The following is an 8,861-nucleotide window of genomic DNA, read 5'->3' as shown; positions in this document are numbered from 1 at the left end:
CGCTTTTTGAATTTAAAGACTTTCAATTCTAAATTCCAATTCTCTATGCTGAATTCTTGCAATTTCGTACCCATAGTAAGCAGCATGAATTGACGTGGATAAATTCGGTGTTCATATTCATGCATATTTTCTCAACATTTGCTGTCTTGAAAGAAGTGAGCCATCAATGGATAAGCTTTTGAATACTACTTTGCTCAAAAAAACTAATTAATTTTCCACAAATGCACATTGCATTCTAATATGTCATCACTAAATCAGTAACAGATTAGTTCAATTACTCTCGCAATGAGAATTCCTGCCTGGTCATTCTCATGCCGCCAATCAAATACCTTCTTAGCATATTCACATAGATTAGTATTCCTATTTATTACATTATTCGATGTGCATCTTCAGTTGCCATTTCAACTTTGAAAATGGCAAATGACAAAGACTATTACAGCTACAATGCCAAATGCTATGACTGCTACAAATGAAAATAGATAAGCCACTTCTAGCTTATCCAGTTATATTTGTAGCAGTCATAGTGTCTCGATATTCACTGTTAGGTCTAATTACCTCAACCTAAAATTTCCATTAAGTTCTTCCTTTCAAAACGGCAAGCTTTTATTTTTTCGCCCGGATTTAAATTTAAAACATGTTTGGGTTCATAACTTATAAAGATTATCAGCAGTGGTTTAACGTAAGGTTTAAACGTAAGAAAAGCAGAAAAAGACACACAGAAAGGATATCTAATCAAAAATACGTTATGGCAGCCTTCAAATAAGAAAAAAAGAATTACAGTCCCTCTTTAAAACTTTCTGTCTTCGGATCTCTACACCTTCCTAAGGACTTGGACAAAAAACATCTTGTAAAAAGCTTAAACCTGGATGTTTTTTTTTAATTATAAAGAATATATATATATATATAAGTAACCAAAAATATAAGCATTATGTAATTAAAACCTATTATTGAAACAATCTAAAATTAAAATGATTTTGGAATCGAAACTAAAAAATTATTTCTGAATCAAACTAAAAATCAAAAAAGAACAGAAAAAAAGCACCATTGCATTTAGAGAGCGCAAATGCAGCTACTACTAAAACACAGATGAATCAAGACAATTAGTAATAAAAACCAAGTTAATAGGAAAGAAAGGATAAAAATTAAACCAAATCAAATAAGAAACCGGCCTGGAGACTTTCTCAAGGGTCACCCTCAGGCAGGGATTCAAAAATAAGGGATTTTTTCTGTGAGGAATACAGACTAAAATTGTCCAACAGTATTGACTCCTCGTGACCCGAAAATCCCCTGAAAACAGGCCTAAGAGATACATCATTTTTATAGAAAAGAAACAAAACACTAAATTAAAAGAATAGGATCACTAATAAGCAAAAATACAATAGCATAAAATAACAATATAATAACTCTCACAAACCAGTTATGAAAACAAAAAGGAAAGGACGTACCAGCAGCAGGCAAAAAAATTTTTTAACATAAGCTATCCCATTTTTTGTTTCTCGCACTGTTTTTGCTAACGCCATTCAGGGTAAAAATAATTGGAGGGTCTCAGCACCATCTATTGAGTTAGTTAATATTCAACGGAATGTCTATTTTTATTTTAGGTAAAGGATTAATTCCAAAGGATTCATATATATATATTATATATATATATATATTGTGGGAGGTGAATTTTTTGTAACTAATCAAATTTCTTTGTTAAAATCTATGATTAGGAAAATACACACTTCGAACCCAAAGGGAAAAAAAAAGAGACCAGGAAGGTACATTCAAAGTTTGGACATTTTGAAAAGGGAGAAGGGTGCAAATTCTGAGGAACACGTGAAATTTCCCACAACTCAACAATGAAGTTGAAGTTTGAATTCAAGTAATTAAAAGAAGAGTTTATAATAGAAATAAATTGAATGTATTGGATATGGGGTAGTCTCAGAATTCATAGGCCTCAGAATTCATAGGTACTAAAATACCTATAAAGAAGCATTTTTTTTGTAAAAAAAGAAGAAAAAAATATGTTATCGAAAATAAAAAGTGTGAATTGGAAAGGAAGCGGAAGAATCAAAAAATGCTAAGGAAATTAAAAGGAAGCTCTTTACTTGCCTAATATCAGCATAAGGGCGCAAATATATCAGAATCACCATCGATACAGTCATGATAACATCTAACAAGTGATTGGCCTACTTTTCTGAACATGCCAGGTGACAGCGATTGAAAGTTCATCAGTATCAATCTCGTGGATAGTACGTTTTCCAGCCTTCTTTGTAGTTACATATACTTGCCTTGCCGACACTTTTCATTTCCGACCCCAGATTTCTGTACAAAAAATGCTTCTTTACATCAGCGTTTCTCAACCTTTCAGTATTCGTGGCCCAGTTTTCAATCATAATTTTCATCTCGCCATCCCCCCCCCCCCCCCGCTTGCAATAAAAAGTATACAACAATAATGTATATTGAGTATTTTGTATTCTGTTTTTTAATTATTTTTAACTAACTGCCAAAAAAAGAGTAAACGCGAGCCAACATTGACGAGAAATCATATCTGGCATTTTGCAAAGAGGGCACCTTCCATCGCTATCGAATATATCGTGAATGTGTATGTTATATAAGATTTCGTGTTAATTGCAATTCACCATATTAAATATTTACGGCAGCAGATTTATGCAGACTCATGGATAAATTTTTAAGCACAAATAAGAGAGCATTAGACGACAGTCAAGCATCAACAAGTACAAAGACGAGCGTGGTTCCGAAAATAAAGTCAAGAAAATATTCTCAAGAATGCTTAAATTTTATGTTTACCAGTACTGAAATAAATGAAGAAGAAAGGCCCTTGTGTATCATTTGCTCAAAATTGTTGGTGGCAGGCAGCAAGAAACCTAATAAACTTAAACGACATTTGGAAACGCTTTATAGTGAGTACGTCAACAAACCCAGAGAATTCTTCGAATTAAAATTAAAATCATATAAAAAGCAAAAACCATTTTTTAAAGAAATTTTGTCTGTGAATAAAAAAACTTTAATTGTAATCTTACAAAGTTTCATATAAAATAGCCAGATGTAAAAAATCTCACACCATTGGTGAAGAGCTTATTTTGCCAGCAGAAATAGAGATTGTAGTAGAAACTATGTTTGGAGATAATTTTTCAAAACAATTGCAGTCCATACCTGTTTCAAATAATACTGTTGCTCGTCGAATTGGTGATATAGTAATATAGCTGAAGATGTACAGTGTCAGCTTTTCTCGAAGTTGAGTGACAAATTGTTTTCTATACAGCTTGATGACGCAACAGATACTAATAAAGATGCTCATTTAATTGCCTATGTTCGATTTTGTGATAATATGTCAGTAGTAGAAGAACTACTTTTCTGCAAACCAATAGATTTCAAAACAACGGTCCTCGCATTGTTTGCTATTTTAAATGATTTTATGAACTAGGCAAACATGGAATGGAAAAATTGCGTCGGAATATGCACCGATGATGCTCGTTCAATATACTGAAGATTCCAAGGTATACAAGCACTTGTAAAACAAAAATCGCCTCAGTGCGTCTGGACAACTTGCATGATCCACAGAGAAGCTTTGACTGCGAAAGAAATGAGTCCTGGTCTGAATATTGTGTTAACTACGGTTGTTACCGTTGTAAATTATATAAAAATGAGACCTCCTGAAATCGAGAATCTTTTCCGCACTTTATAAAGACATGGGTTCAGTACATTCAGCTTTACTATTTTATTGCGAGGAAAGATGGTTATCACGTGGGAAATTTTTGCAACGTGTTTATGAATTAAGAGAAGAAATCGCCATTTTCCGAGAAGGAGAAAACAGACCGGATGCCGAGAATTTTCGCGATGGTTCATTGGTGATGAAATTGAGCTACTTATTCGAGAAATTAAATAACTTGGATCTTCATCTTCAACGAGCAAATACACATATGTTGGATACGAGTGATAAAGTTAATGATTTTTGAGGAAAATTGAAATTGTGGAGCAGAAATTTAAAACAAAGAAATCTAACAATGTTGCAAATGTGGATGAGTGTACAAAAACTTACAAGGCTGAAGAAGAACATGTAAAAGTTGTTTTTGTAACCACTGAAAATCATTTAACTATGCTGGCAAAGAATTTAAAAAAGTACTTTCTTGATGACGACAAACTGATAGCAAGTTACGAGTGGGTTAAGGATCCATTTCATAAAACTAACGAGAACTCTCAATTGATGAGCGAAAAAAATCATAGACTTCACGACGAATGGAAAAACTAAAAGGCAATTTAGTAATAAACCACTATTTGAATTTGGGGCATGAGTAGAGAATGATTTTAATTGCACTAAAAACAAGGGCATTTCGCATTCTGTTATCATTCTCAACATCCTACCTTTGTGAAACTGGATTTTCTGCTGTGACTACTTTGAAGACAAAATATATATCTCAGCAGAACTGAGAGTGACTATTTCTAATATTAAGCCTTCCTTCGAATGACTTTGCTCTGCAAGACAGGCCCCAGGAAGTATAGTGACTTCCTGGGGCCTGCAATACCTGCAATAAACATACTTTTAATTTAGTATGTTTTGATTAAGTAAGTTTTTATTTAGTAAGTTGTTTTACTTTAATAAGTTATTAAATATGTCGAAATGTATTTTGTTTTCTATATGTATGTGTGCTTTCCTGTCAGTCAGTTAACCAATTTTTTAAATGGTATTTTCTCTTGGATATTCTTGCGCCACCCCCCCTCTAGTGTGCTCGCGCCCCCCTAGGGGGGCGCGCCCCACAGGTTGAGAATCGCTGCTTTACATGCATTTTACCTACCCATTATGTTTGTCCTATGAATTCAGAGAGACCCTGTCTGTAAGTATAAAGAGAAAGAGACTCGATTTAAGTTGAATTTTATCATTCCTGTCAAATGATCTATTCTATGGTTTAAGTATATTGCGTATAAAGCCACTCCATTCAACGCACACTTCTCCTTTGAAGAAGATCGCCAGCAGAAGGCGCCTCCCCGAATATTAAGTGATTTATTTGCGTATGGGAAGCAACGCAATATCCTAGATGTTTGTGTATCTATAATAGCCTTTCCAAGCTGTAAAACTCTGAAATTTATATTATATATGAACAAAAGTGAACGTACCGTCTCTTTAACAATCAATGATTCTGTGGTTCTTCAAGGACAAAACAATCCATTTGTATTATTTGATTGATATCATATGCTATATTAAAAAAGGAAAAACAGGATGCACAATGCACGCACACATTATATATTTCACATTTTCCCGCTTCATATTTTTTACTCTTGTCTGATTTCGTGTCGTGCCATTCAAAATGTTGGTGAATTCACCAACTGATTAGCAAAACTTGTTCCCTGTACCTGGGAATAATGCCAACCACTTTCGGGCCATCACAATTTATTTTTATGTGAGAAAATGTGAATATATACAAAAGAAACTATTTTTGCTTTAACCCGTCCATTAGATCGATTTTTCTTTTGCTGCATTCATCATCTTCGAACAATGCAAAAAAACAGTTATGCATATTCAGTATCACAATCTGCTTGCTTATTAACATAAATAAATAGTGATCGAATTTTGTATTCCTTCGGGGGTTGTCGGAACCCTTTCAGTGCACCACTTTCAAATGTTGAAAACTGCCTTATTTGGAACATTTGATAACCTCATTTCTTTTAAATATTTGTAGTGTGAAGTATGCAACTTTTGTTGTAATGATACATGCTAGATTTAGGAAATCAAATTTTTCAGAAACCGCTTAGCGGCTGTAGTTGATAAACAAACATTTGCATTTAGATATCATCCAGTAAATATTTTAACAAAAACTAATAAACATTTCGTGTCATAGTAAAAAATTAGTGTTTCATGCTATTTTAAAATAAATTGCAAATTAAGTTATAATATTCACAGTGAGAGACTTGTTTGGCTTCCATTTACTAAAATAACTCATAAATCATAAATTCTATATATAGAATAGTAAGATAGATTTATAGATAGATAGATTTATTTTACTATAGATAGATAGGTTAGATAGATTTTTTTTACTATACAAGTTGCTTCGTAAACTACTTTTTACAATAAAAGTTGTTGGACAGCAAACATTTGTCTGTAATACAATAGATCAGAAAGCAATTAAAATAACTAGCAGGCCAAAACAACAATAATGTTAATGAGTAAAAACATAAAGATATAAGAGACATGAAATATTTGTTTCTCATCTGAGGCTTTTGCATCGAACAGCGGGTACTGAAGGAAGACAAAAGTGCAGAACATATGTGCATTCCAACACTGTGCATGATTGTGAATTCTAGAATCAATGAACACTTTTTGATGCTAGAAATTTGATGAGGAAAAGCAAAACACTTTTCAATTGGGAAGACATTTTTTGCTAGGATGACCTTTCTTTATTTTATTGTGCCATTTTTCTGACTTTTTAAAACATCCAGAAACGCATGATATAAGACGTAAAATAATTCTACAATCAATAGCTAAAGCTATCTTGATGTGTTGATTTTCTATAATTTTTATAATAGACATTTTTAAAATATGTAAAAGCAGATTTTGTGCTGATGTTGATAATGATTTTCTCAAAAATAGATGAAATGCATAAAGTAGCAACGAAATAAGAATTTTGATAGCACCAAAGTACAGAAATTTTGTGATATTGAACATAACTTCTTATTAGGAATGCATTGTACTGTTTTGTATGAACAATAAGAATTTATTTCCTACTCTCTAACGACAAGCAATGAACCCCTCTTTTACGTTAAAATTTTGGTTGCAAAATTATTTTGGTGTATCATTAATAAAAAAAAAAGAATCTTTTAAAGAGTTAGAAAAAATTGAATGAAATTTTTAATAATCAGATATAGAAATATCCAAAAAAAAAAAAAATCCAATGAAAGATTTTTAGTGCAAAAAAGTTCATTCTGGAAATAATCTTTCTTTTTTGTATCATTTGTATGAGGCTATCTTTTTTTTTTTTTTTTTTTTTTCTTTCCTGAAAGACATATAACAGATTTTTTCATGTCCACTACTTTTTCCTGCAGGGTCTGAAGAAAGTTGTTTTAATTCTAATCCTTTCTGCTTATATACATGAAAATGGCACGTTTTATTGAAATTCTTTCTCCATCCTCCAGAGAGAAACTGCATCGTGAACGGAGATGCAAAGGACGCGGTGTAAAGAGCGGAATAAATAAAGGAAAAAAAAAAGAGCGGAAACTCCCGAGAATCTCCCATCCCAGCAGGATATTTAGACGAGTCTTGCAGTCCCGAATGACCACTGCACGACATTTTTGTCAAGGGTGCCGGACACGGGGGACTAGTTATAAACTACCTAAAAAAACCACTCCGTTGCCATGGCGACCGTATTCCCCTGGGCGTCCCCAGCTCTATACAGGAGGGAGTTTTTATGTCGGGCCGGGCATCCGGCGTCCCATCATCCGTCTAATGGGCCAAAGTGCCGATTACCCGGTGGAAGAAGATGGTTAAGGGATGGGACTTTTTCTCGCGTATAAAACGTGTTTTATGGGGCTGGCGTGACTCCAGCGGTGACGCCTTCTTCTCCTTCTTACATGTATTTTGCATTATGGCGACTTCTGAATTCGGGGAAGAAAAAACTTTATGGCAACGTGAATCGTTCGCGGAATTGACGAATGGTGTGCTGCGATTGCATTTCATAACCGCTAGTTTAAGATTCGTTGCTCACACAGGCGCCGATCTAAAAGAATGGAGCCTCAACTGGGTCGTCGTTTTCAAATCACTAGATTTATTCCATCAAGAAAAACTTTTATGTTAAATGGTTAACATATGAAATCGATTTCATCCGCTTTATCGTTGGATGTCACAATAAACAAACAAAATGTTAGATTAGATTGCAAATTAGACACAAAAACAAAGCAGATTCGGAAACTAGGATATTTCAGTGAAATTTTATTTATTTCTCACTCGCTGAATGCTATAAGCAAAGAGGATGAGATACCTTTGCAAATAGCGAACAAAAGGAGAAACATTTTAGTTCTCATTCTGGTTTCTAAATGTGAAATATAAAATACATCTGTATTCTTACTTCTCTTTTTAACATGTACGCGCTGCAAACGGACAATGATAGCACGAATGAATCTTCTATATAATCCAGCAATACTTTTTTCAGAAAAATTTTAAGTTAAGGTTTTTGCACATAAATTATATTTATCAATTATCCATAAAATCTCAAAATTCCCCGACACTTCACTGTTATTTTTCCATGTTACAGGGAAGGGTAAAAACTGCATCTTACCAGTTCGGGTATAGGCCATGGTTTAGGTTTTAAAAAGAAAGGTTTTTAAAAAGAAAAAATAAATTATGGTTAAAATTTTAATGTTTTCAGCAGATTCAGAATGATTGTCTTAAATTTTACTTGTCCGGCAAAACGAGGTTTGACTGTCAGCTGGTAAAAAAGTGAAATACATTGAGTTTTTTTCTCAATATTTCTGGAAAACATCTCATTCAATTTCAAAATAGTTTGCATACATTAGTAGAACATAGAAATTTGTTTAAAATGTATATAAACGTTGTATATTTTGTTACAAAATACCAGGAACAACTTTTATTAAAATTTCCATGCTTCTCGATTCTTAGAAAATATTCATCTTTCTTTTATACAGTCAAAGTAGTAGTTTGAATAAATATCGCATGCCATTTTTTTAAAAGGAATATGTGTATATTAGTGGGTTTTGAGCAGAGCGCTAGAATGATATGAAAGTTTGAAGAGCTGTATGGTGTTCTAGTCAAAGTTGCATCATATTTAGTTCATCATATTAGTTCCATACCAAGTTATCTTCATACTATTTTTAAAGGGACGTTAATCTAACTGTTCTGAATTAGTAGG

This window comes from Argiope bruennichi, chromosome 3, assembly GCF_947563725.1.
Source record: "Argiope bruennichi chromosome 3, qqArgBrue1.1, whole genome shotgun sequence".
Taxonomy (NCBI): Eukaryota; Metazoa; Arthropoda; class Arachnida; order Araneae; family Araneidae; genus Argiope; species Argiope bruennichi.
The sequence above is the reverse complement of the archived record's forward strand: the minus strand, read 5'-3'. Positions refer to the sequence as shown.